Raw genomic sequence first — 25,000 nt, 5'->3', positions numbered from 1 at the left:
CCACAAATCACAACTTATCCCACCCGGAAGCACAACACGTTAATGACACGCCAGAGTCCAGAATTCAGAGGAAAAGCTTAGCGGCTGACATCTGCGGTTGCGGGTGTCCCTAGGGAGGAGGAGGCGAGGGGAAGGGAACATGAAAAAGGGGGAGGGACAGGGAGTGAGGAAGGGAAGGGAGAGGGAGAAAGCAAGAAGGAAAGAAGACATGGGAAGTAGAGAGTGAGCCGTGGAAAAAGGAGAAGCGAGAAGGCGAGAAGGAGGTAGGAAAGTAAGAGAGAGGGCGGGGTAAAGCAGCGACCACACTCCCAGCAATGACACGCCGGGTTTCTCAGGATATTTTCCTTGGTAACGCCATTTTACCACGACAGAAAAGAAACAACAAAAACCAAACAAACACCGGAGGGAGAATAAAAACCACAAAACACAAAGCGCACAGTCTGGCACATGCATGGACAAAAAAAACACACGCAAGCACAGCCACACAATCACACCTTGTCCTAAAAGAGACAACAGCGCTGAAAAGCAAAGGTCTTGCCGCATCTCGAACAAGCCCTGCACTCGGTTATGGCGAGGAACAGAGTGGAAAAGAAATGAAGAACTATAACCAATTCCATAAGATTGTTCTTGAGTGTGGGAGAACGCAGAGATGATTGAGAGGAAGGAGGTGGTGTGCGAAAGGAGTAATATGGTGGACGAATGGAGTGATGTGTGCGAGTGAAGTAAGGTGGTTGGTAATTGGATTAATATCGGGGGTGAATGAAGTGAGTTGGAGTGCGAGTGGAGTGATGTGGTATGCGAGTGGAGTTGGTGGATATGGGAGAAATGAGGAGCGTCACAGAAAACAACCGTAACGTTATTAGAAACGGGAGGATAACATTAGGATGTCATCTTAGGATTCTCTTCGAGTTTGCACGAGAAATTACCATCGCTCGACCAAGTAAGCAAAGCCAAAAGTTCAAGAATAAACACACCAATGAGAAATGTCGAAAGGGTTGAAACAAACAGATTAATATTAAATCCAAGAGACGCATATACGAATAAACACACACACATATAGGAAGATATATATATATATATATATATATATATATATATATATATATATATATATAATATAAATATATATATATATATATATATATATATATATATATATTAGAGAGAGAGAGAGAGAGAGGAGAAAAAGAGAGAAGAGAGAGAGAGAGGAGAGGAGAGGAGAGAGAGAGAGAGAGAGAGAGAGAGAGAGAGAGAGAGAGAGAGAGAGAGAGAGAGAGAGAGAGAGAGAAGAGAGAGAGAGAGAGAGAGAGAGAGAGAGACAGACAGAAAAAGAGAGAGAGAGAGAGAGAAGAGAGAAGAGAGAAAAAGAGAGAGAGAGAGAGAGAGAGAGAGAGAGAAAGCAGATATAAAAACTCACATACAAATATGCATCAAGTATAATACATAAAACGGATTTTATTTCAATCAGCCACGCTTAAAAAGAATCAGCATATCACACGAATGGGAAGTATAAACAATGAGATTTTCCGATATCTAATCGCCTACACGAAGCAATCAATGTCCGATCGCATCTTCCTATGCACATGCACATGCACAAGGCACGTGGCAATGACGGGCTATTAGCCTGAGCTCGCATGAATGAAAAAGAAAAAGGAGAGAGAGAGAGAGAGAGAGAGAGAGAGAGAGAGAGAGAGAGAGAGAGAGAGAGAGAGAGAGAGAGAGAGAGAGAGAGAGAGAGAGAGGAGGAAAAAAAGACTCACGGCGCCTGATTGTCATTTCACAAGGAAGAGACGAGCTTTTAAAAATGAGCTGTGAGCGCTCGGGGTGAAGCGAACGTAAAATTTATAAATGGGCCGCGCAAATAATAACAGAAAGTAGATTGGTGTGCATGTGTGCTCCTATCTCAAACACAGAGACAAAAGACGCCTACACGAGGGCACGGACACACACACACACACACGCACACACACGCACACAACACACACACACACACACACACACCACACACACACACACACACACACACACACACACACACACACACACACAGAGCTCAGATTAAAATTCGCAAACTGCAAATAGCATGGCACAAATTATCCAACTAAGCTCCTGTGAGGATATAGTCCATCGCAAATAAAATTATTTTTGCTATCCCAATTGGCACAGTTTCATTTCTAAGAAAAATGAATATATACCACACACACACACACACACACACACACACACACACACACACACACACACACACACACACACACACACACACACACACACACACACATACACACACACACACACACACACACACACACACACACACACACACACACACACACACACACACACACACACACACACAACACACAAATATGTGTATTATTTCTATTTTTTCTGTTTTCTTTTTCTTTTCCCTTTTTAGGAACAAGAGAAAAGTTGCCGAGAGCACCACAAAGTGTATTCTGGTTCGACTATGCAACCAAGCTAAAACGGTAATGGAACAAAACAGCAAAAATTACTGTTTTTTTTTCTTAACGGCAGCGTGCAAACACCGTTTATTCTAAATCACTTGTATATGCACTCATCTGCGCGCTGCCTCGCAACAACAACATTCACTCATGGTTACTCACTTTTCCCTCTTTCCCCCTTGAAGCTCCTTCACTCGTTGTTACTCAACCTCTTGTCACCATCACACTTCAGTCATAATTATTCATTTCCCCTCTCCTCTTAGCAACTTCACACTTCACCCATGGTTACTCCCTTCTCTCTCTCTCTCTCCCTCACTCAGCTTCTTCACAATTCACCCATGGTTACTCCTTTCACTCTCTCCCTCTCTCTCAGCTCCTTCACATTCCACTCATGGTTACTTAATTCTTCTCCCTCTCCGATTACCTACGTCAGTCCCCCAGGGGTTTGTCGAATATTCACACGCATGCATGTGCATGTGCGTGCTTCTCCGCGTACGTGTGTTGGCGTGTGTAAACATAAAAGGTGACTGGCCGCGTGTCGCGCACATTCACAGAAGCCTTTCAGGTGAGGGAAGAGCAAAAACCTTAAGAGCGTGTAATCCCCGTCTGTACCACTAAGCTCGCCAAAACGCCACTGTGGCTCTGTTTGGGACAGGAGGCAGTTAGCTCCGACGCTGCTAAACACCTTCGACACACATGCACAATTACACATACATTTTCCCTTCCTCTGCCTCCTCCTCTCTCTCTCCGTTTCGCTTCCATTCCCTCCGACCAGGCGTCCTTTCACACCTTCTTTCCGTTCACTAAAAAACATTAAACCTTCCATTCTCGTGCTCTCCCTGGATGTGTATGGCGCAAGCACCACCTGGGGCGCGAACCAACGTGACTCATAAGTAGGGAGGTAATGCAATTAGCCCCCTCTTGGGTGGGCGGCCACAACCCCGTCGTCCACTCAAAAAAATGTCGTGTTTTCATTTTCTTTGCACTATTCCTACCTTCTAGATCATGTATTAGTTGATCTTTTTGTCTATTAGTATATTATTAAGCTCTACCTCGTCTCATGTCGCCTTCCTATATACATAAGAGAGTTACATAAAGATCGTAACTTTATCATCTCATCCCTCTACTCCACTTCTATCGCCTCCTCTATCCCTCTCTCAACTAAAGATCATCAAAAACACTATTCTTCACCACCTCAACAGATTAACATCGCCATCAAACCGCCCACTCCGCAACTCGTCTCTCTCTCTTCTCTCTCCCCCCACCTACCCTTTCCTCACCTCCCTCTACATCCCCCTCTCCTCCTCCACTCCTCTCTTCTCCTCTCTCACCTCTCTCCCTCCCCTTCCTCCTCTTCCCTCCCTCTCTCTCCCTCTCTCTCCACTCCCTCCCTCCCTCCCTCCCTCCCCCCTCCCTCCCTCACACACACACACACACACACACACACACACACACACACACACACACTCCCAATCTCACTCTCACTCCCAATCTCAATCTCACTCTCTTTACAGCTACCCCTCCACGTTTAACATCTTTTCCGCTTTTTATTCGCCCCCTACGCAAGAAAGTAATCAATATACTGTAGAGTTACCGGAATATATCTACCAGCCTATCTATATATATCACCCACTCACAGCCTCGTAGCCTCTTCATCAAGCTCTCTTTTATTTAAACTCCTCTCTCTCTCTCTCTATCTCTCTCTTCTCTCTCTCTCTCGTTTTTCTCTCTCTCTCTCTTCTCTTCTTTCTCTCTCTCTCTCTCTCTCTCTCTCTCTCTCTCTCTCTCTCTCTCTCTCTCTCTCTCTCTCTCTCTCTCTCTGTCTGTCTGTCTGTCTGATTGTCTCTCATCTCTCTAAAACCCTGCCCTACTCTCTACTCTCTACCACTCTCTCCCTCAGGCCTAGAACACGCGTGGCGCTACCAAGAATCTGGGACGACACCAATAGATAACGCAGTAGCAGTAGGTTAAAACATGAAAAACGGGGATACCAAAAACTCCTTTCCCCTCCCCTCTCTTCCCCTTTCTTTTTTTTCTCTTTCTCCCTTTTCCCTTTTCTTTCCCCTTTTTTTATTTTTTTTCTAGTCTGTTCCTCTTTCCCCCCTCGCCCCCCTCCATCCCCGACGAAGTCATATAAAACTATGGAGCTCCCTTTCCCCCATAGTTTCAGAGAGAGGGAGAAAGGGGGGAAAAAGGGAGAGAGAGGAGAGAGAGAGAGAGGAGAGAGAGAGAGAGAGGGGAGAGAGAGGGGAGAGAGAGAGAAGAGAGAGAGGAGAGAGAGAGAGAGAAGAGAAGGGGGAAGAAAGGAGAGAGAGGAGGGGGAGAGAGGGGGGAGAGAGAAGAGGAAGAGAGGAGAGAAGGAGGAGAAGAGAGGAGAAAAGGAGGAAGAGAGAGAGAGGGAAGAAGAGGAGAGAGAGACAGAGAAGTGAGAGAGAAATAGAGTTGAGCAAAAGACCCAAATAAAATGACATATGCCGACACAAACATAAACAGTGTGTGTTCCTATTACAGCAGGGATGTATTATTAGAAAGGCATGCATTGGCAAGGTGCTCTCTGTGCCAGTAAAAGAGAGGGGGGGGGGGGGGGGGGTTTGTAAGGGGGGGGGGGAAACCAGGGAGTAAAAATACACAGGGAAAAAAATCATTTATGCTTTTTTCCGTTTTTGCTTAACAACTCCTTCGACTACTCGCTACCCATCTCTACAATGATATTCATCCTTATCATCATCACTACAAACGTTTATCATCATCAACATCGCCGCTTTCGTGTCCAACAAAGAAACAATCGCCAGGTACCACCGCAATCACTGGCTAATCCGTCGCATCAACACCGCTATTGAGATAATGAACGACAGTCATCAACCGAACCCTCCCACGACTACTAACTGCTACAGAAAAAAATATACATCAAACTAAAATGAGTACGAAAAATCATCAATACGGCAAATATTTCCCTTCCCTTCTAACACAATAAAAAGATAGGACGCTTCTTTCGGCTGGACGGCAATCGCGGCACTGGAGGCCTGATGACCACGAGATAATATGAGTGATTTAGATGTGTGTGCGTGTGTGTGTGGGGGGGGGGGGGGAGGTGCGTTTGTCTGAGGGTGTGTTTGTGAGCATGCATTTGCAGGGGTTTTTAATTATGGCCCTTTTAAAGCTTGCGAGTGTCTTTGGTGTGCGTGTTTGTATACTGCATGTGCCTTGTATTTTATGTGTGCGTGTGTGCGTGTTGCCTCGGCGCCGTTACCATGCCACAAGGCGTGGAGGGGCTGGATCTGTGCCAATCGTTACTCCGAGAAGGTTGGGCTCGCGAGCCTGCTTCCTCAAAGCACGTGGCTAAGCTGCCATCGAAACAAGCACTCGGTATGCCATATCTACGGCTCATCACAGTAACAATCGTCTACAACAAGGACGCTCAATGAGAACGGCCGTGGCGTTGATAATGTATGGAATGATGATACATAAATTTAAAACTGAAAATATGTTAAAAGCGACTGAAATGATTGGGTCATTACAGACATACCAACTAACAGAAGAAAAATCGGGGAAAAAGAAAAAAATACAGAAAAAAAAAAACCCCAAAGTCCAACACCCCAATCGATGACGTTTGGCCATTGCCCCAAAGAAAGGGGAAGGACGGAAGTGGAGGGAGAGGAAGAGGAAATGGAGGAAGAGGAGGATATGGAGAAGGATAAGGAGAATGAGGAGGAGGAGACCGTGATAGGGGAGGAGAAAAGAAAGAGAGAAAAGGAAGAGTAAAAAAGAAGGAAGGGGATGGTAGGGGAGGAGAGGACAACAGAGCAGAGGAGAGGAGAGGAAGAGGAGGGGACGCGGGGAAGGGGAGGCCAAGGACGGCGACAGCGGCGTGGACATCCCAACCTCCATAGGACAGACGTAGCCAGCGCCCTGCAAACCATCCTTATTCACTTGATTCCAGTCCTTGCTCTTTCTCCTTTTATTTTCTACCTTAATCGAACGACACAACTACACACTTCTACCTCGCAAAACGAAAACTCTCCTAGATGATTCCTTCAGCTGCCTGCAACGTGATAAAGAAACATGTGCTTCACCCAGACTGTCCTCTAACGGGGAGCCGGATTGCGCATAATCCGGTTCGCACGTCCACTCGACCGCCCCCAAGTACAATCGACGAAAAACTGCGAAAATGCGTTTCTTTAAATCCAAACGAAAGTACGTGTAATAGTGCAAACTCACTGCTTAATTCAATATTCATGCCCTTTAACTCATTAGCACAATGCTTTAAACCACCCGGCCCACTTGCTGATAAACTCTAACCCATGTATCCCTCTGCCTCCAAATAAACAGAAACAAAGAAAGAAAATAGTTACAGAACATCGCAATACAAACCCGTAACCGAATACAGGTTCAATAAACCATCCATAAACACATGCGCTCACGTCAACAGCAAGTGTTGCCATACAGAAAAAAAGAAGCTCGGCTTGCGGCAGGTGGTAGCCAGCTGGAACACGAGGCGCAGCTCGTCATGCTATACCCCGCGTGCCTCGACCAACAGAAACTGCCCAGGGCTCCCTCGACGCCCGTGCCGCCTCCGCCTCATGGGCCGCGAGCAACAAGGCGCACGTTTGAATAACATTCTTGGTCATGAGCTGGCAAGAGCGACCGGATAAACCAGCCTCGCGCTCTCGAATTACAATATCTGGCCTGGAAAATTCCTCTAAAGGCTGTCTCGTTTTATTTCCCCCTTCCTTTGTTTACGAACAAGACTCTGAGGATGACAGAATATCAGCCTGTCAGTCTCCCGCTCTCATATCCGCCGTGCATAAACGTCGCTTTCCACAAAATTTTTCGCGTAGGCTCAGCCAGAACGCCGATGTGCTGTCAGGATATTTTTACCTCGAGAACACAGAACCCGGTGCATGACAGCCTCGAACAAAAACATTAAAGGCATGCATGGTTCCACTGGGCGCCGTTGCCGTCCGCCGAGAGTGCGCAAACTGACGAGATGATGGAGCCCAACATTTCATGATATTCAATACCTCTAATCCGAAAAAGGAAAACAGGAACCAAGAGGATGCTTGTGTAATGTTAAACGCGACGTGATTCTTACCGCGCTCGACTGGGACCTATGAAAAAAAAAAACACCTTCCATCCTGGCATATCGTTTGCACACACACCGGCATCAGAAAACTAACAAAGCCCACGCACAGTCACAGCTCTAGCAAGGGGGGCGTGAACATCCTAAACCAGTGCCAAAGTAAGTCATATCTCAACGCCAACACCGCAGCGCATTACCCGGCTAATAAATATTTCCCAAAGCACGCCGCTTCGAGAAAAATGACCGGCACATACAAGGAAAGATGATCGAAAACAAAACACACATGATAACCACAACCGAAAGATCTAGCCTCCCCCCCCCCCCCCCCAGCCTGCATTACCGGTTTTAACTTTAATGCCCTCGAGATCTTGATATACATGCTGAGACTCCACGGAGGTGAGCCAATACGAAAAGCCGATGAGCTGTTAGAAGTCTTTTTCCAATTCCGTGTATACTTATCTCAGCCAACCCCCTCTATCTCTCTCCGTCTTCTCTCTGTCTCTCTCTCTCTGTCTGTCTGTCTGTCTGTCTGTCTGTCTGTCTGTCTGTCTGTTCTGTCTGTCTGTCTTCTGTCTGTCTGTCTTCTGTCTCTCTTCTCTCTCTCTCTCTGTCTTCTGTCTCTCTCTCTCTCTCTCTGCCTGTTTTGTCTCTCTCTCTCTCTTCTCTCTCTCTCTCTCTCTCTCTCTCTCTCTCTCTCTCTCTGTCTGTCTCTCTCTCTCTCTCTCTCTCTCTCTCTACTGGCCTTCCTCCACCTGCCCTGCTCCGTTAATGGAAAGGGATTAATCCTAGTCCTTTCATTTTCTATGATTTGACCCTTTCTTGACCCTAAACCTCCCGTTTCTCCCGGCCTGGAAAGCCAAGGGCCATACTTGAGAGCCACGATCTGCGAGGACAAGACAGTAATACGGTGAAGTAGGAAAACCGCCTGATCATAACGAATTCTTCATACTCCTCATGCCTTCCGAGAAACATGGGCATCGTCAAAGAGAAAGGGAGAGAGAAGGAGAGGGAGATGGAGGAAAGAGAGAAGAGAGAGGGAGGGGAGGGGGAGAGAGGATGGGAGAAATGATGAAGGAGAGAGAGAGAGAGAGAGAGAGAGAGAGAGAGAGATGCACATATATGTATATATACGTGTGTGCATAAATACATAAAAAAACACCCTGGCCAGGGGACATTACCAGAATTGCCCAGCGGCCGTGAGCGCACGCTGCGACGCAAGAGCTAACGGCGGTGCGCCTCTCCGCGGGGTGAGCAAAGGGCGTCCGGCAACCGCACTTGCGCCCACGAAGGATCGCGGGTGTCCGGCAGCGGCGACCGTCAAAGGGGGCACTCCCAAAAGTTACCTGAAAACAGAGAAATGAAGTTACTGATACTGTTTAACAATTCTGGGATTATTCTTCTAATAGTTATGCAGTGAATATGCTACAATAAAAGTAATAATTATTTTTTTTATACTGGTGATAACAACCACTGTCACTGTCTAAAAAACAAGCTTCAAAACACGCAAGTGTAACGCGTGGTAATACCAAAAACAACGATAATAATAACGATAGAGATAATGAGAATAATAACACCGCTTGCAAAATGTTTTCCTGTTTCCCTTTATCAGGAATGATTGATTTAAAAAATTACATTATATTTGCACTATCATCTTTTTTGTTAAGTCTTCGACAATTGTTAAATAATACGGGCTCTGTCAGGTTTATTTACCCTTTACATGGGGATGACTTTTGGAAAATCTGATGTAAAAAAAAAAAAGTGATCACAACAAAAAATTACAATAACACGAACAACACAAAAAACATAACACAGATACAAAGACAAGCCTACTGTCTATTCGTAAAACCAAGAAAGTGGCCTTAATGAACGACACACTAACCCTCTTCCGCGCATACTCTTCCCCACCACCCAGAATACGCAGGAAATGCCCAAGGAACCAGTCTACCAGAAACGTCATTATCCCTAGTCTTACGAGAGAGGGGCGAGGGAGATGAGGGAGATAGGGGTGGGGGTGGGAGTGGGGGAGATAGGGGTGGGGGTGGGAGTCGTGAGGGAGGATCAAAGACAAGAATCACATGTCATTAACCTGTCAATCCTCCGGCCAGCCTCTCGTCGAGGGCAAGGGAATCAACCATATAAGTGTTTCCTGGCAGTGTCCTCGCGCAGCTGGCTGATGTTGCGATGGCACGGTGAGCCCGGATTTAACTTTTTCATGCTCTCTTTCTCTCTCTCTCTTCTCTCTCTCTCTCTCCTCTCTCTCTCTCTCTCTCTCTCTCTCTCTCTCTCTCTCTCTCTCTCTCTCTCTCTCTCTCTCATTTTTTTTCTCTCTCTCAGACACACACACACACACACACACACACACACACACACACACACACACACACACACACACACACACACACACACACACACACACCACACCACACAAACACAACACACACACACACACACACACACACACACACCACACAACACACACACACACCCACACACACACACACACACACGTCAAAGGTCAGCAATAAACAGCCTGGAATGCAAATGACGTATCGAAGAACTCCCCCCCCCATCGACGCCCTTTGATTAACGCCCTGCATATCATAGGGTGATCAGAGGCAGCCCCTAGAATCGGTAAATAAATTAAATATCAATAAATTAGAGAGAGAAAAAAAAAACAAAAGAGAAAGAGAAGAGAGAGAGAGAGAGAGAGAGAGAGAGAGAGAGAGAGAGAGAGAGAGAGAAGAGAAGAGGAGAGAGAGAGAGAGAGAGAGAGGAGAGAGAGAGAGAGAGAGAGAGAGAAGAGAGGGGGTGAGAGAAGGAGAGGAGAAGAGGGGAGTGGAGGGAAGGAAAAGAGAGAAGGAAGAGAGAATGAGGAGGAACGGAAAGGAAGAGAAAAGAAGAGAGAGAAAGAGAGAAGAAGAGGAGGAGAGAGAGAGAGAGAGAGAGAGAGAGAGAGAGAGAGAGAGAGAGAGAGAGAGAGAGAGAGACCAAAAAGAGAAGAAAGATGAGAAGGAGAGGCGGCGAGGAAGAGGAGATGGAGAGGAGGGGCAGAGAAGAGATGGAGAATGATAGGGGAGGTGTAGGAGGCGGGGGCGGGGGGGGGAGGGGGTAATCTTCTGATATAATATCAATCGGTGTCAGAGGGGAATGTATCACGTCATCCAGCAACGCACTCTGATGCGTAATGAAGGAAAGGGTAGGGGGTGGTGGTAGGGGTGGGGGGATTGCGGACTAGGTAGTAGTGCCCTCGCGACTTTAAGAACACTGGAACCCCGAAGGTAGATCCTCCTCGCTGCACAAAACGATTAAAACTTTCCTAAATTCAAAACAAAAAACAAAGCAAAAATCCCCAACCGTCACCCCGCACTGACAGCCACCCCACACGTCATCCGCGACACCCGCTTAGTGCCTCGAGAACAGACCTTAGCTAAGACTGTAAATGAGTAGTTGACACCAGAGCAGGAGCCAGCGGCATGCGGCCCTGGTGTGTACTGGGCGTGATTTAGTTAAACAGCCAATTGCCTATCAGTTTAATAGAGCCAGTCGCGCCTCGGGTTGTAAACTCACGTGCAGCTCTCGAGACCGATCAGGAATGAATGTCCCAAGGCGCTGTTTGACACGTGCCGAGGGGCTACGGCAAGACGTTCGCGAAACCTTTGAACTCCCGCGCGTTCCTGACATTCTTTGTCGAACTTTTCTTTTAATCCACGTACCCATTTGTTTTTTTCTCTCCTTCCCCTACCCTCTGTTTTGTCCCTCTACATCTCTAATGTCGCCGTAGGCTTCTCTGCTTCCACCTCGGTGACTCACTCTTTCCTTTATCACCTCATTCGCCATCACTCCCTCTTCATGTAGATCACTATGTTTCCACTGTGCTCTGCCAATCGCTTCTTACCCTTTCCCCTTCGTCAAGCTTACCCTGTTTTCCCTATTATCATCCCTAACTCCCAATTCCCCTTTTCTTCTCCCTCTGACCTCCTTCCCTTTAACGCCACTACGACAGCTCCCTTCCTCCCCCTCCCATCCCCCCTCTGACTTTCCGGTCTTGGGAGTCAAGTGGCCTGATAACTAAGACATTTTTTCTTCGCCTTCCACCCTACAGAATTACGCCGGGCTGTTCTACCTCCCGCCTGCCACATCCCTGTCATTTGCAGCTGTGTGGAACATATGAGCGTGATGGTAATGATTCTGATTGATGGTCATTTCATTGACGGCGTTTCTCGTCATGTGTAAGCTGAGTAGTAGGAGGAAGAGGAAAGGGAAGAAAGAAGACGACGACAGTGTTGAAGAATATGAAGAGAGGAAAAACGTGCGGTATGGCTCTAGCCGAAGAGAGAGAGAGAGGTCCTTCCGCACTTCGCGAGGGGAAACTCCCCTTTCCCCTCCACAAGAATGTAACAAGCTCGGCCGAGTGCGCCGGCGTCGCTAAGGGAGAAACTAACGTCTTCAAACAGCTATCAACGTGCAGCCTAACCTCTCCGTTCGCCTCATAAGCCTCCCCTCCTCCCATCTGCGCACCCATCGCATACCGAGCTCAAGAGCAGCACAGCTGTTCCATCAGCACAAGCTGTTCTAGCATCACAACGACGCCGCTGGCATCTACCTCGTGACTATTACGGCCGCTACTCATACGCATGCGCAAGCTGTGAGAAAGATGGAGCGAGAGAAAAAAAAAAAAACAGATCATCCACTCCTCAGCTTCTACTGACACGTTGAAGCACTCGTAGACCGAAACATAAACAGCTACAGAGAATGAAAAAATATACAGTTCATGTTAGACAAAACATATCCTCCGGAATATCAAAACAAACAATTGCCACAAAGTTCACACTCTGAAAAAAAGAGGAACCGAAAATATACAGCGGACCCACGACCTAAAAACAAAACAGACCGCCAAAACAAGAACACAAATACCTACGAAGCGACACCTCCTGACAAAAAAAGAAAAGAAAAACAAAAACAAAATCAAAAACAAGCAGGATCCGCAAACAGATCACAAGGGCAAAACACGGGCGACCTCTGACCAAAAGAAAGGAGCAGGAGGAAAAAGAGGAGGAGACGGAGACAAGAGGACCCAAACAGCACATTCAAGGGAAAAGAGGAGTATTGGCCGAATGTCGGGCGGGCAGTGGAGAGAGGGAGAGAGAACGGCAAACGAAACATTCCGGGAGACGTTATTGGCGTAGTCCCGGGAGTGTTTATGAGAGAGGAGGAGGTAGAGGAGGGTGGGGAAGGAGAAGAGGAGGAGAGGAGAGGAGGAGGAGGAGAGAGCAGAAGGAAGAAAGGAGGAGGAGGAGGAGAAGGAGGAGAAGGAGAGGAGGAGGAGGAGGAGTAGGAGGAGAGAGAGGGAGGAGGAGGAGTGAGGAGTGAGGAGGAGGAGGAGGAGTGAGGAGGAGGAGGAGGAGAGGAGGAGGAGAAGGAGGAGGATAGGGGAAGAATAGCAATAGTATGAAGATGGAAAGAAGGAAAAAGGAGGAAAAGGAGAGGAAGGGCGCACTTACGCACTTGCACACACACGCACAGGCACGCACGCACGCACACACTTTCTACCTTTGACACCAACTCAGTAGTGGGGGTAGGGGGTAGCAGATAGGGGGAGAAGGAGGGGGAGAAGTGGGGGAAAGGGGGGAGCGGTGGGATATCCAAACAATCTATCGGGTTGGACGTTGCTGTCCTCCCGTTGCCATGTTACCAAGTCTCGAGGAAAACAGCTGTTAGAAGTGCGGCCAACGGTACACAAGGACAGTGATGGTGGTGGTGGCACAGGTGGGGTGCGCTAAACTTTCCCCCCAGAGGTACGGTCCCCCCCCCCTTACACCCCCCCCCCTTCTCCACCACGCCCCAGGCACTCCATTCGCTGGGTTCTTTTTTAGCCGGTAGGGAAAATACGCTCGTTTCCGTGACAGTTACTTTCCTGGCAACACAGGCTCCTTCTCGACGAATAATGACAGTAATAACGTCCCCTTATGTGCATCCAGCGCCGCGTCTCGTGTCTCGGCTGTCTCCAAGAACACCGCATTCTCTTTAAAGGTATATGATTAACCGCAGCATCCGTTTCCTTGGCGCGACATCGAAAAAATGACAGAGAAAAAATAAATCATACTTCCTCGGAATTTTCTCGAAAAGTTTCCCAGCCTGCGCTTTTTCCCGTTGGCACAGCTGGAGAAACGTGTGCCATGAAGTTATCTGATTAATCACAACCATGGCATCTGACGTAGGCTACTCTCCGTTTTATCACTGAAGTTGCCCATGTGTAATTATCTTTCTTCCCCTCTCCCCCATTCATTCTCAACTCTCATTCTCACCCTTTCTCTGTCACCTTTTATTTTCTCTCTCTCGTTCCTAAACACTCATGCTCGGGTTCTCTTTTGATTCATTTCCCTCTGCCTCCATCTTCCTCTCCTTTCTTCCCTTTTTCTTTCTCCATCTTCCTTTCACTATATCGCTCTCGCTCTCTCCCTCCCTGTCCTTTTCCTTCACTTAGGCTTTCCCTCTTACTCTCTCCTCCTCCCTCTAGAGCTCCAGTCCCCTCCCTCGCCTCTCCCTCTCCCTTTATATCCATCCCGTGCAAACACTTTCAAGCAGTCTGTATACATGTCGCAATCCCTTCATAAAGGAGGCAACTCCAAAAGCCGTTGCGTATTCCGGATAACTATACTGCAAGCACACTCCGTTTCTACTCGCGGCTTTGGCTCAATGCTCACGCAGCTTCCACACCTCGCCTACGTTGCTTATGTAACAACGCCGCCCTTGCTCACTCCGAACGCACGGCCGCGATTCCTTTAGAATGGCGCGTACAACGGGGCAAAGGAAAATAATAATTGTACACAAACACACACACACACACACACACACACACACACACACACGCACACACACACACGTGTATATATGTATATATCAACACATGCACAGCACATATTCGTACGCATTCACTCATATATGTGCTCAAAAGGTGGGCTACCTTTACGGCCCCTTCCCTTTGAGCCAAGCGAAACAAAGCGGCGGAGGGGAGGCAAGGGTCACTTCTACACCACCTTATAGCGAAGTCCTGGATTCTTCCCGCATTCGTGATATAAATAAACAAAGAGAGAAATACAAACAGCTTCTAGGATACTCGTAGAATGGTACGCATACACATGGGCAATCCCTCCCTCTCGCTCTCTCTCTCTCTCTCGTCGTCTCTCTTCTCTCCTCTCTCTCCTCTCTCTCCTCTTCTCCTCTCTCTCTCTCTCTCTCTCTCTCCGCCTCCTCTCTCGTCCTCTCTCTCGTCTCTCTCTGCTCTCTCTCTCTCTCTCTCTCTCTCTCTCGCTCTCTCGTCGATCGCCTCGTCTCTCTCTTTTCTCTCTTCTCCTCTCTCGCTCGCTCTCGTCTCTCTCTCTCTCTCTCTCTCTCTCTGTAAGTGTGTGTGTGTGTCTGTAAGTGTAAGTGTGTGTGTCTGTGTGTGTGTGTGTGTGTGTGTGTGTGTGTGTGTGTGTGTCTGTGTGTGTGTAAGTATAAGTGTGTGTGTGTGTGTAAGTGTAAGTGTGTGTGTGTGTGTAAGTGTGTGTGTGTGTGTAAGTGTAAGTGTGTGTGTGAAGGTGTGTGTGTGTGTAAGTGTGCGTGTAAGTGTGTGTGTGTGCGTGTGTGGTGTGCGTGTGCGTGTGCGTGTGCGTGTGCGTGTGCGTGTGCGTGTGCGTGTGCGAGCGCGTGCTTGTCTGTCTACCCGTAGGTTATGACAATACAAATACATCACTATGGACTTCCATAATTGAATTCCCCCCAACTTTGCGACAGAATCTTAACTGTGCTAAATTTCGACGCAACCAACCTACACCTATCTTGGCCAGCCCGTATGATGTCGCTTGCATGCACGCTCTCCCAATCTCGGAGGACTCTGCCTGCACCTTGCTTGAATTGTTGCATTCAATTCCCCTCGGCTGAGACTTACCAGTAGGCTCGTGGCAGGTTTTTGCTGCGCCCTTCTAATTATCCATATCAATTCCGTTTTACTTTTCCGCCGCTCCGCCCCCTCCTGCCCGCGTTTACCTTCCACTACACCTGCAATCCCTTGTCCAAACAAGATCTCAGGCTTATCTAAGATACACAGATATACCTAAAATTGCACGGCCAGCGCCTCCGTCGCTACCGCAATCCCTTCACGCTCTCCTTCGGTACCTTCCGCTTCCCCGACGCCCCTCCTCTTTGCCACGCCCTCTTCTCCTTCGACTTCTTCTCGCTTGACGCCCTTACCCCCCCCCCCCCCGCGCCCTCTAATGCCCCCGCACGTGCAGGACCAAGGACGCAGGAGCAGCCAAGTTTCACACGGGGGTGGAAGGAGAGAGATGGAGGGGAGAAAATAGGTGAGAAAGGAGGAGCTAGAAAAAGGAAGGGGCAAGGAGGGTGAAGGAGCCGGGAAAAGATGAGGAGGAAGGATAAAGAGGATGAAGATGAGGAGGAGGAAAAGCAAACGAAAAGAAGCAGAAAGAGGAGCAGCAGGGAGGTGATAGAGGTCGGCACTAAGTTCAGATTTTTTTTGCCTATTCAAAACCCGGCATGAGTTACATGATCTTTCCACTTTTCATTTTGTCCCTCTTTTCTCTCTTCATTTTTGCCCCCAAACAAACACACCCAAATACACTTGCACTCACACGCACAAACAAGCGGACATACACAAACGCCCGAGTCTCAGAAGATCTATATACCTCACTAAGACCCCTCTCTCGCTGTAGTGCCAAGAATGTGGGTGGCAGTTTCGGAGGGTAGGGGCAGAGGTTGGGAAGACGGTTTGGGTGCAAGGCAGTGGTTGGGACAGAAGGAGGGGCATTGTAGGGCATGGCAGGGGTAGGGAAGGCGAAAGTGGAGTGCTATATTCTTTTAATATGGACCCAAGACCTCCCCCAGGGGTTTGGGAATGGGGGGCTTCGGCCCGGGGGGAATTTCCGTCCGGGGTTTTTTTTTAAACCAGCTTTCCCCCCTTCCCCCCCCCACCCCCCCCTCCTCGGTTATTTTCCCGCCTTTCCCCGACCCGGCCCCTCCCCCCCTTTTGGCCCCCCCCCCCCACCCTCTTCCCCTTCCCTTTTTCCCTTCCCTTTTTTTTTTTTTTTTTTTTCCCTTTCCCCAAAATTCTTTTTTCCCTTTTTACGCCCCTTTACCCCCCCCCCCCCCCCCCCTCAATTGCCCCCCGCCCCGGCAACCCAACCCCCGGAGCCAGAAGTTTAACCCCTACAAAAATTTGGGGGGGAAAAAATGGTGGGGGGGCAGTTGGGGGCGGAGGGTAAAAAGGAGGGGCAAGGGTTGGGGAAGGGTGGGGAGGCGAGGAGGGGGGAAAGAAAAAAAAGGGGCAAAAAAGGAGGCAGGGGAGGGAAAGGGGGGAAAGGGGGAGTTTTTTCCCCTTTTAAAAACCCGCGAAGTTAAGGGGCTTCCCGGGGCCCTTTGGTTCCCCCCCCCCCTTTTTTCCCCCCAAAAAAAACCCCCGCAATTTGAAAAGAAACCCTCCGGACATCCCAAAGCCCGGGGGGGGTTGAAAGGGGGGGGGGTTAAGATTCCGGGTGGGGGAAAATGGGGAATGGGCCCAGAGGGAAGGGTTAGGGGGGGGGGTTTTGGGAAAGGTTGGGGGGCGAAGGGGAATGGGGACAAAAAGGGGTCCCATTTTTGGGGGGCCTGGGGGGGGAAAAGGCAAGGGGACAATTTTTTAAAATCCATAGGGGCCGGGGGTAAAGGAGATGTGGGATGAGTAAAAAAGGGGAGGAGTGAGGGGGAAAAAACCCTTTGGTTAGGGAAGGGGGCCAAATAAAAAGGAGGGGAGATGGGAAAACCGGGGAGGGGAGGGTAAAAAAGGGGGCCCAAAAGGGGGGGGGGGGAAATGAAAATGGGGGGGCTAAGGGGGGGAAAGGGATGGGTGCGAAAAAATTTTTCCTGGGGGAAAATCGAGAGGGAAAAATTTTGGGGGTACGAACCCCCCGGGGGAAAAAGGCCGTTAAAGGATCCCAAAGGGAAAAAAGGGGGGGGGGGGAGGGGGGGGGGGATAAAAATGAGAAAAAGAAAGACCAAAAAAAAAGAAGGATAAACCCCCGGGGAGATTTGGGGCCCGAAAAAAAAAGGGGGGGAAAAAGATGCAAAACGGGGGAAAGGGAAAAGAAGGGGAAAATTTTGCGGAATAGGGAAAATTGAGAAAACGAAAGGGGGTTCGGGGATGGGTCCCCGGGAAAAAAAAGGAAAAGGGGGGGGGGGGGCCAGTTAAAAAGAACAGGCCAAAAGGCCCCCTGGCGGGACCGCCGTTTAAACGGGGCAAAAAGGGAAAAAAACCGGGCCCGTCTTTTTTGCTTGGGGGTTTCCCGGGGCCCCCCCCGGGCTGAGGGGCAAAAGGGGGGTCATTGGAGCCCGGCCAACGCCCTGTGCGGGAGCCGCGAACGGGGCCAAAAACCTTCCCCCTCCTTTTTGCGGGGGGAACCCAAAGGGGGAACCGCCGGGGCCTTCCCCTTCTCCCACCCCCCCTTCTTTCTTTTCCTTCCTCCCCTTCCCCCCCCCCCTCCTTTCCCCCTCCACTCTTTTTCCCGCCCCTTCCCCCCCCCCCCCCCCTCTCCTCCTCCCTCATTTTCTCCCCCTCCCTTTTCTCTCCCCCCCCCTTTCCCTCTCTCTCCCCCCCCTCCCTCTCTCTCTTCCCCCCCCTCTCTCCCCCTCCTCCCTCTCTCTCTCTCCCTCCCCCCTCTCTCCCTCCCTTCTCTCTCTCCCCTCCCTCCCCCCTCCCTTTTCCTTCTCTCTCCCTCCCCCCCCTCTCTCTCCCCCTCCCTCTCTCTCTCTCTCCCCCCCTTTTTCTCCCCCCCTCTCCCTCCCCTCCCTCCCTCTCCCCCCTCCTCCTCTCTCTCCTCCCTCCCCTCTCACCCCTTCCCCTTCTCTCCCTTCCCCCCTCTCTCCCCTCCCTCTCCCCTCTCCCTCCTTCTCCCTCTCCCTCCCCTCCCCCCTCTTTCTCTCCCCCCCTCCTTCTCCCTCCCCCTTTCTCTCTCCCCCTTTTCTCCCTCTTTTTCCCTCTCCCCCCTTCCCCCTCTCTTTCTCTCCCCCTCTTTCCCTCCTTCTCTTTCTCTCTCTCTCCCCTCTTTCTTTTCTCCCTCTCTTTCTCTTCCCCCTCTCTTTCTCTCTCCCCCCCATCCCCTCTCTTTCTTTTTCTCCCTCCCTCTCTTTCTTCCTCCCCCCCCCCCCCCCCCCCCCCCCCCCCCTCCTCTCCTCTCCCTCCCTCTCCTCTCCCTCCCCCCCTTCTCTTCCCTCCCCTCTCCCTCTCTTTCTCTTCTCCCTTCCCCCCTCCCCTCTTTCCTCCCCCTTCCTTTCCCTCTCCCTCCTTTCTCTCTCCCTCCCCTCCCTTTTCCCCTTTCTCTCTCCCTCTCCTCCCTCTCCCTCTCTTTTCTCCCCCTCTCTCCTCTCTCTCTCCTCTCTCTCCTCCTCCTCCCTCCTCTCTCTCCTCTCTCTCTCTCTCTCCTCCTCTCTTTTTTCCTCTCTTTTCTCTTTTTCTCCTCCCTCCCCCTCTTTTTCTCCCCCTTTTCCCCTTTTTTCTCCTCTCCCCCTTTTTCTCTCTCTCCTCTCTCTTTTCCCCTCTCTCCTCCCTCTCTCCCCTCTCTCTCTCCTCCCTCCTCTCTCTCTCTCCTCTCCCCCTCTCCTCCTCTCTCTCTCTCTCTCTCTCTCTCCCCCTCCTCTCTCTCTCTTCCCTCCTCTCTCTCTCTCCCCTCCTCTTTTCTCTCTCTCTCCTTCCTCTCTCTCTCTCTCCTTCTCTCCTCTTTTTCTTTCTTCTCCTCTCTCCCCTTTTCCTCTCTTCCCCCCTCTCTTCCTTCTTCCTCCCCCCTCTCTGCTCTCTCCCCCTTTTTCTTTTTCTCTTTTCTCTCTCTCTCTCTCCTCCTTTTCTCCTCTTCTCCCCCTCCCCTTTTCCCCTCTTTCTCTCTATTTTTCTCCCTCCCTCCTCCTCTCTCTCTATCTCTTTTTCTCTCTCCCTCAGCCCTCTCTCTCTTTTCGTGAGCGTATTTTTCATGGCGTTTTTTCTTTCCCCAAACATTTTTTCCGCTTGTTCCAACCCCCCTCCGAATCAACAGGGGACGTAAAAACCCCACGGGACCCCGCCTCTCGAGCGTCTGGGGGAAAACTTTTCCCCCTTGAAATGGTTTTCTAATGGCGGCGTTTTGGCCCCATATGAATAGGCATGAGGTCGAGGGGGGGGAGGGGCGCTGCCCTGCCGAGCGTCCCGCTATTATGCTGTCACTACGCGGTTTCGATCTCGCTACGACGGGGTGCTGATCCTGCCGCTTGGATCAGCCTGGATATTTTACGCTAAGGAGTTCATCGAAATAATAAGAATAACGCCTTCTGCTCAGCTTTGTGGCTTTGGCGGTCGTATCTGCATGAAGTTATCTATTTCCGTTGATAACCTAATATACGCATATCGTCACGCTTTATAACTATGGATGACTGTATGTATACACACACAAGAACACACGCATACAAAAAGCAATCATCCACGGACGAGTGTGTTTTGTCTCCTATTTCCTTACCTTCTTAACTTTTATGTGCTCCCTAATGACGTCACTGCAGAGTAGGCGTATCTAGTTTCCACCAAAAAGCCTTCCATTGTCCTAGCCAAGCCCCCCCCCCCCCAAACCACACACAAACACACTCGTCTAGGTTTTCCACTCCTTTCTACATATAAAATGTTGCAGCATTAGTGAGACAGTGAACAAAAGCAATGCAATATTAATAAACTACAATTGATGTATAACCAAGAGTCCTTAAAAACAAAAAAAACAAAGACAGACACACAAATAAACGAGAATACGACAGCTTAGGCCTTACTTATAAATAATTCAAGAGAGAGAAAAGCAGTAAAGGCGGAATCGAGAAAGCAAATGACCCCGGCGAAAGAAGACAGCAGCTTAAGCTTACGTCGCTCCTAACGGTGCACAATGTCAATAAGCCGGAGTTAAAAAAGAAGTCTTTGCATTGTTTGCAGACGCCACAAAACGTCTGCAGTGCTCCGCAAACAAGCAGGTGATTAATCTAATCACAATCTCCAATCGCAACGAAGACGAAATGAGAACATTACGTGGCAAAGGGAGAGACTGCATATCTAATAACCCCCAGTGCAAAGCAAAGAACCAAAATCAAGCAGCACCTAATCTACTGATAGTGATGTCAGTAGTGAAAGGAGTGCCTATCTATAAAACTTTTTATAAACAATCATGTGTGAAATCGTGCATAACGAAACAAGTGCGTCCGTAACATACAATAAACCTCGTGAGCAAGACAAACCAGAGCGAATCCAAGTGCCACTACGGCCTGAAAAGTAAAATGCAAGGGCTGTAACGAGCTACATACATACAAGCACATATCCTAATTCCTTTTCTTCCCCTCTCTTTGCCCCTCCCTACTAACGACCCCTATCGCGAAGCAGATATTTATCGCATGCCCTCCCCCCCTTGCTAGACGACGCAACCTAGTAGTCTGTCACACAGTACATCTCTCAACGTCTTCTGGTGCTCGTATGCACACACATCCAGGCCCTTTGTTGATTCACATTACATCTCACTACCGGGTGGTGACGTACCTTGAGGTTGTTGTCATAATCCTTTTGGTCCAATATGTGTGCACGTACTATGCACGCCTCGGAAAGAAAGGGAGAAGAGATGGGGCAGGAGACGTGGAGGGGAGGGACAAGCGGTAGGCGGAAGATGGAAAAGAGGGAGAGAGAAGAGGGGAGGAGAGGGAAGAGAGAGGAGGGAGAAAGAGGGAGAGGGGGAGAGGAATGAGAGAGGAGAGAGGAGAGGACATGAGAGAGGAGGAAGAGAGAAGAGGAGGAGAGAGAGAGAGAGAGAGAGAGAGAGAGAGAGAGAGAGAGAGAGAGAGAGAGAGAGAGAGAGAGAGAGAGGGGGGGGGGGACGAGCGAAATAACGGAGAAAGAAAGGGCGGAGGAGGAAGAGGAGGAAGAGGAGGAGGAGGAGGAAAGAGGGAGATAATAGGGATGAAAGGGCAGAGGAGAAGTAGAATGAATAAGAATAAGAACAGAGGAACACCCGGGAAACAGAAAATTTAAAAATCGGGCCAGTGTGTGTCCTTACGTCCGAATCTCAACTCTTCCCCCGCCTGTCCCCCCCCCCTATTTCCCCTCGCTCGCCCCCCTAGATCACCCATACACTCCGCCCAACACTGGCAGGAGTCCAGCCGCCTCTGCCCTTCTCTCCTCTTCCTCCCTCGCGCCCTACACCCGCCCACGGACACACCTACACAACTTACCAAGGCAGACAGCGCCAGAACAACAAACACATTTACTCATACACAGAATTCAAAATTGGGTTCCTGTACTAATCACTTGCCATCTCTCCTCCTCCCCCCGTTTACTCCCCTAAAGATTTCACCCTAAACCTTACGACCCCTAAAACCCGCCCGATCCGGCCCTCCACCCCCTCCCGCCCCTCTCCCTTGCCCTCCTCCCGCCCCTCTCCCTTGCCCTCCTCCCGCCCCTCCCCCTAGCCCTCCTCCCGCCCCTCCCCCTAGCCCTCCTTCCACCCCTCCCCCTTGCCCTCCTCCCGCCCCTCCCCCTTGCCCTCCTCCCGCCCTTCACCTCGAACTACGCATCTTGCAGCGAGGCGGCGGCGGCGGCGGTGTTGCAGGGAGGGAAGGAAGGCAGGTCGCACTCGCGGGAGGTCAATACCGAACGAAAACCGCCGCCGCTCCGGGGACGCGGGCTAGGTCAGGCAGGCATGCAAGGTCACTCGTCCACACGAATGTATAAACAAGATCGTAAGCGAATACTCGAAAGAAACACGCACGCTAAAAGAGATAGGCGAGGGAGAAAACAAGGTGGAAGGGACTGAATTGGGGAGTGATGAAAGAGAGAAGGAGAGGAGAGATGAGAGAAACAGAGTGAGACGAGAGAGAGAGAGAGAGACGAGATGAGAGAGAGAGAGAGAGAGGGGGAGAGAGAGAGAGAGAGAAGAGAGAGAGCGAGAGAGAAGAGAGAGAGGAGAAAAGAGGAGAGAGAGAGAAGAGAGAGACAGAGAGAGAGAGAGAGAGAGAGATGGAGAAAAGAAGAGAAGAGAGTAGAGTAAAGAGAAGATGAGAGAGAGAGAGAGAGAGAAGAGAGGAGAAAAGAGATAGAGAGAGAGGGGGAGGAGAGAGGAGGAGAGAGAGAGAGAGAGAAAGAGAGAAAAGAGAAAGGGGGAAAGAGGAAAGAAGGAAGAGAAGGGAAAGAGAGAAAGAAAAAGAGAAAAAGAAAGAGAAAAGAGAAAGAAAAAAAGAAAGATAAAGAGAAAGATAAAGAGAAAGGAAAGAGAGAAAGAGAGAGAGAGAAAAAAAACAGGTTGATCCACACGCAGGAACGACAAGTTACTCAAAAGGTGAGGGAGGAAGGTATGCGAGGACACCCGTAAACATGCAGCTCTCAGCCATCCTCTGCATGTTGATTTATCCGCACGCGGTTCACGTGGCAACACACTACTGGCCTATAAATAGACTTAATAGGACATATACTCTACCGCCGTGGGAGCAAACCAGTAAGTAGTATAATAACTGGACTTTTTATTTCTTCTCTTGAATGTTAGCAAAATATATGTTTTGCCGGCTGTGTTCACTCAAAATACAGAGCAAAAATAAATAAATGAGGAGAGAGAAAGAGAGGATTTCGACTTTGAGAGGATTATTGAGAGAGAGAGGCCGAGAGAAACAGAGATGCCAAAAGAAAGAGTGAGCGAGAAAGCGAGAGAGAGAGAGAGAGAGAGAGAGAGGGGAGATTGAGAGGTAGAGAGAGAGAGGGAGAGAAAGAGAGAGAGAAGACAGCAGAGAGATGCCGAGAGATAAGAGAGAGAGCGAAGAAAGCGAGAAAGAAGAGAGAGCAAGAGAGAGAGAGAGAGGAGAGAGGAAAGAGGGGGAGGAGAGAGAGAGAGAGAGAGAGAGAGAGAGAGAGAGAGAGAGAGAGAGAGAGAGAGAGAGAGAGAGAGACGCACGTACGTAAACTACAACGGTTCCCGACCCAAGCCATTTGTTTCGTGTTGCACAAGCCGAGGTGCCCCTAATGATAGCGTCCTCCGCACAATCTGTGGACCTCAACTACCTGCGTTATAGATATCCCCTTCTCTCCCCCCCTCCCCCCCCCCTCCACTCCCCTCGCGCTCTAATCACGGTACTGTTTCCGTGACTGGTGGGTGCTGGCTTGCAATTCATCCAGCCAAAAAAAAAGAGAGAGAAAAGAAAATGGGAGACACATTACTCATATTGAATTACACTTTTGCGAAAACTGGGGCGACTGTCAGACTGAGAGGTATGTGACCTGGTATTCCTTTGAAATACGAATCAAGTATCGAACATACGTACATACACGATACACGCATACACTCATCAGACTCACAGTTGGGTCATTCGATAACTTCGCCTGACTTGAACTCCTCAATACAAAATGCAACAGTCTGGAAGGGACGTCTCAGTCAACAATTTCACAGGATTTCTACGTCGGAAACAAACACTGGAACATTCATCGAAACTTAGGGTAAAATTGGACAATAATAGTGAGCGCACAAATTCATAATGGCATACTACTATACTGTTAATGATTACTATACATTCATAAGATAATAATAATTATCATAATTACTATCTTCCCCCTTATCACCATCACCATCATTTCAGTAAATGCAATAACATCCATAATGATCAAAGAGAATAAACACAGAGAAATTCACTTCAATACGCAATACAATCACAATCTCGACACTGGTCCCTGGCCTCAGCTGCGAGCCAGACCGGCGCTCGCGGGGACGATTCAGATAAGAACGAACACCGGCCTTGTACAAGCGAAGTGTCATTAGTTACGGGTCATGTCCGAGCGACGAGACAGAACCACAGATGGCAAGGAGAGCCCCACACGTGACGTCATGCGAAGACGACCTGATGTAACGCCCCGTGGCGAGACACTCACCCTCCTCTTCACTCCCCTCACCCTTCCTCCTCTCCCGTCCCCGAACGAGAGTGCGGAGCGCCACTCTCGCAGAGAACACACCTGCAACACCCTGAGTACTTACGGCGGCGCCACTACGCCACTCTGTAAAGGCTCCCTCGCACAGGCTAATAGGAGCGTGCAACCTCGTAACCAATCATCACTTTAGGACTTTTCCTACGCCACTTCGGTTAACACGGGTGTGGCCCCTCAGCGCCGCCCTCTTCGCCGCCGCCACGCCCTCGGGGTCAGGTGCTCCGCCTCAATGAACACTATTCACATACACCGATGCACCTGGCTTCCCCCGCGCCCAGGAGGAGCTCCCGCCGAAGGAAAAACACGCGCTCTTACCCGTGACACCAGCCATGACAACGGCCGTGAGAAAAGAAATCGACCCTGCGATCGTCAACCTCGAGAAGCTCGGAGCGCAGAGCGACCACCACCGCCGCTCTCCGCGTCAGGATTAGAGCGTGTACCAAGAGCTCTGGCTTGTCACGGCCGGTAAAAAAGAGA

At 49.6% G+C, this 25,000-nt stretch overlaps 1 protein-coding gene across 7 annotated transcripts in view; it reads right to left on the bottom strand.

Annotated features, from left to right (window-relative positions):
• Positions 1–25,000, bottom strand: part of LOC119595425 (transmembrane and coiled-coil domains protein 2-like) — a 178,794-nt gene that overhangs the window by 121,612 nt on the left and 32,182 nt on the right. For 4 of the 7 annotated variants that reach the window (XM_037944521.1, XM_037944526.1, XM_037944520.1 and 1 more), the window contains one exon: positions 8,724–8,888. The exons of the other annotated variants lie outside the window; for them this stretch is intronic. The gene's annotated coding sequence lies outside the window, so the exon portion shown is untranslated. Of the gene's footprint in view, positions 1–8,723; positions 8,889–25,000 lie in introns of those variants that run through there. 7 annotated transcript variants of the gene reach the window in all.

Source organism: Penaeus monodon, chromosome 36 (genome assembly GCF_015228065.2).
Source record: "Penaeus monodon isolate SGIC_2016 chromosome 36, NSTDA_Pmon_1, whole genome shotgun sequence".
Taxonomy (NCBI): domain Eukaryota; kingdom Metazoa; phylum Arthropoda; class Malacostraca; order Decapoda; family Penaeidae; genus Penaeus; species Penaeus monodon.
The sequence above is the reverse complement of the archived record's forward strand: the minus strand, read 5'-3'. Positions and strand labels throughout refer to the sequence as shown.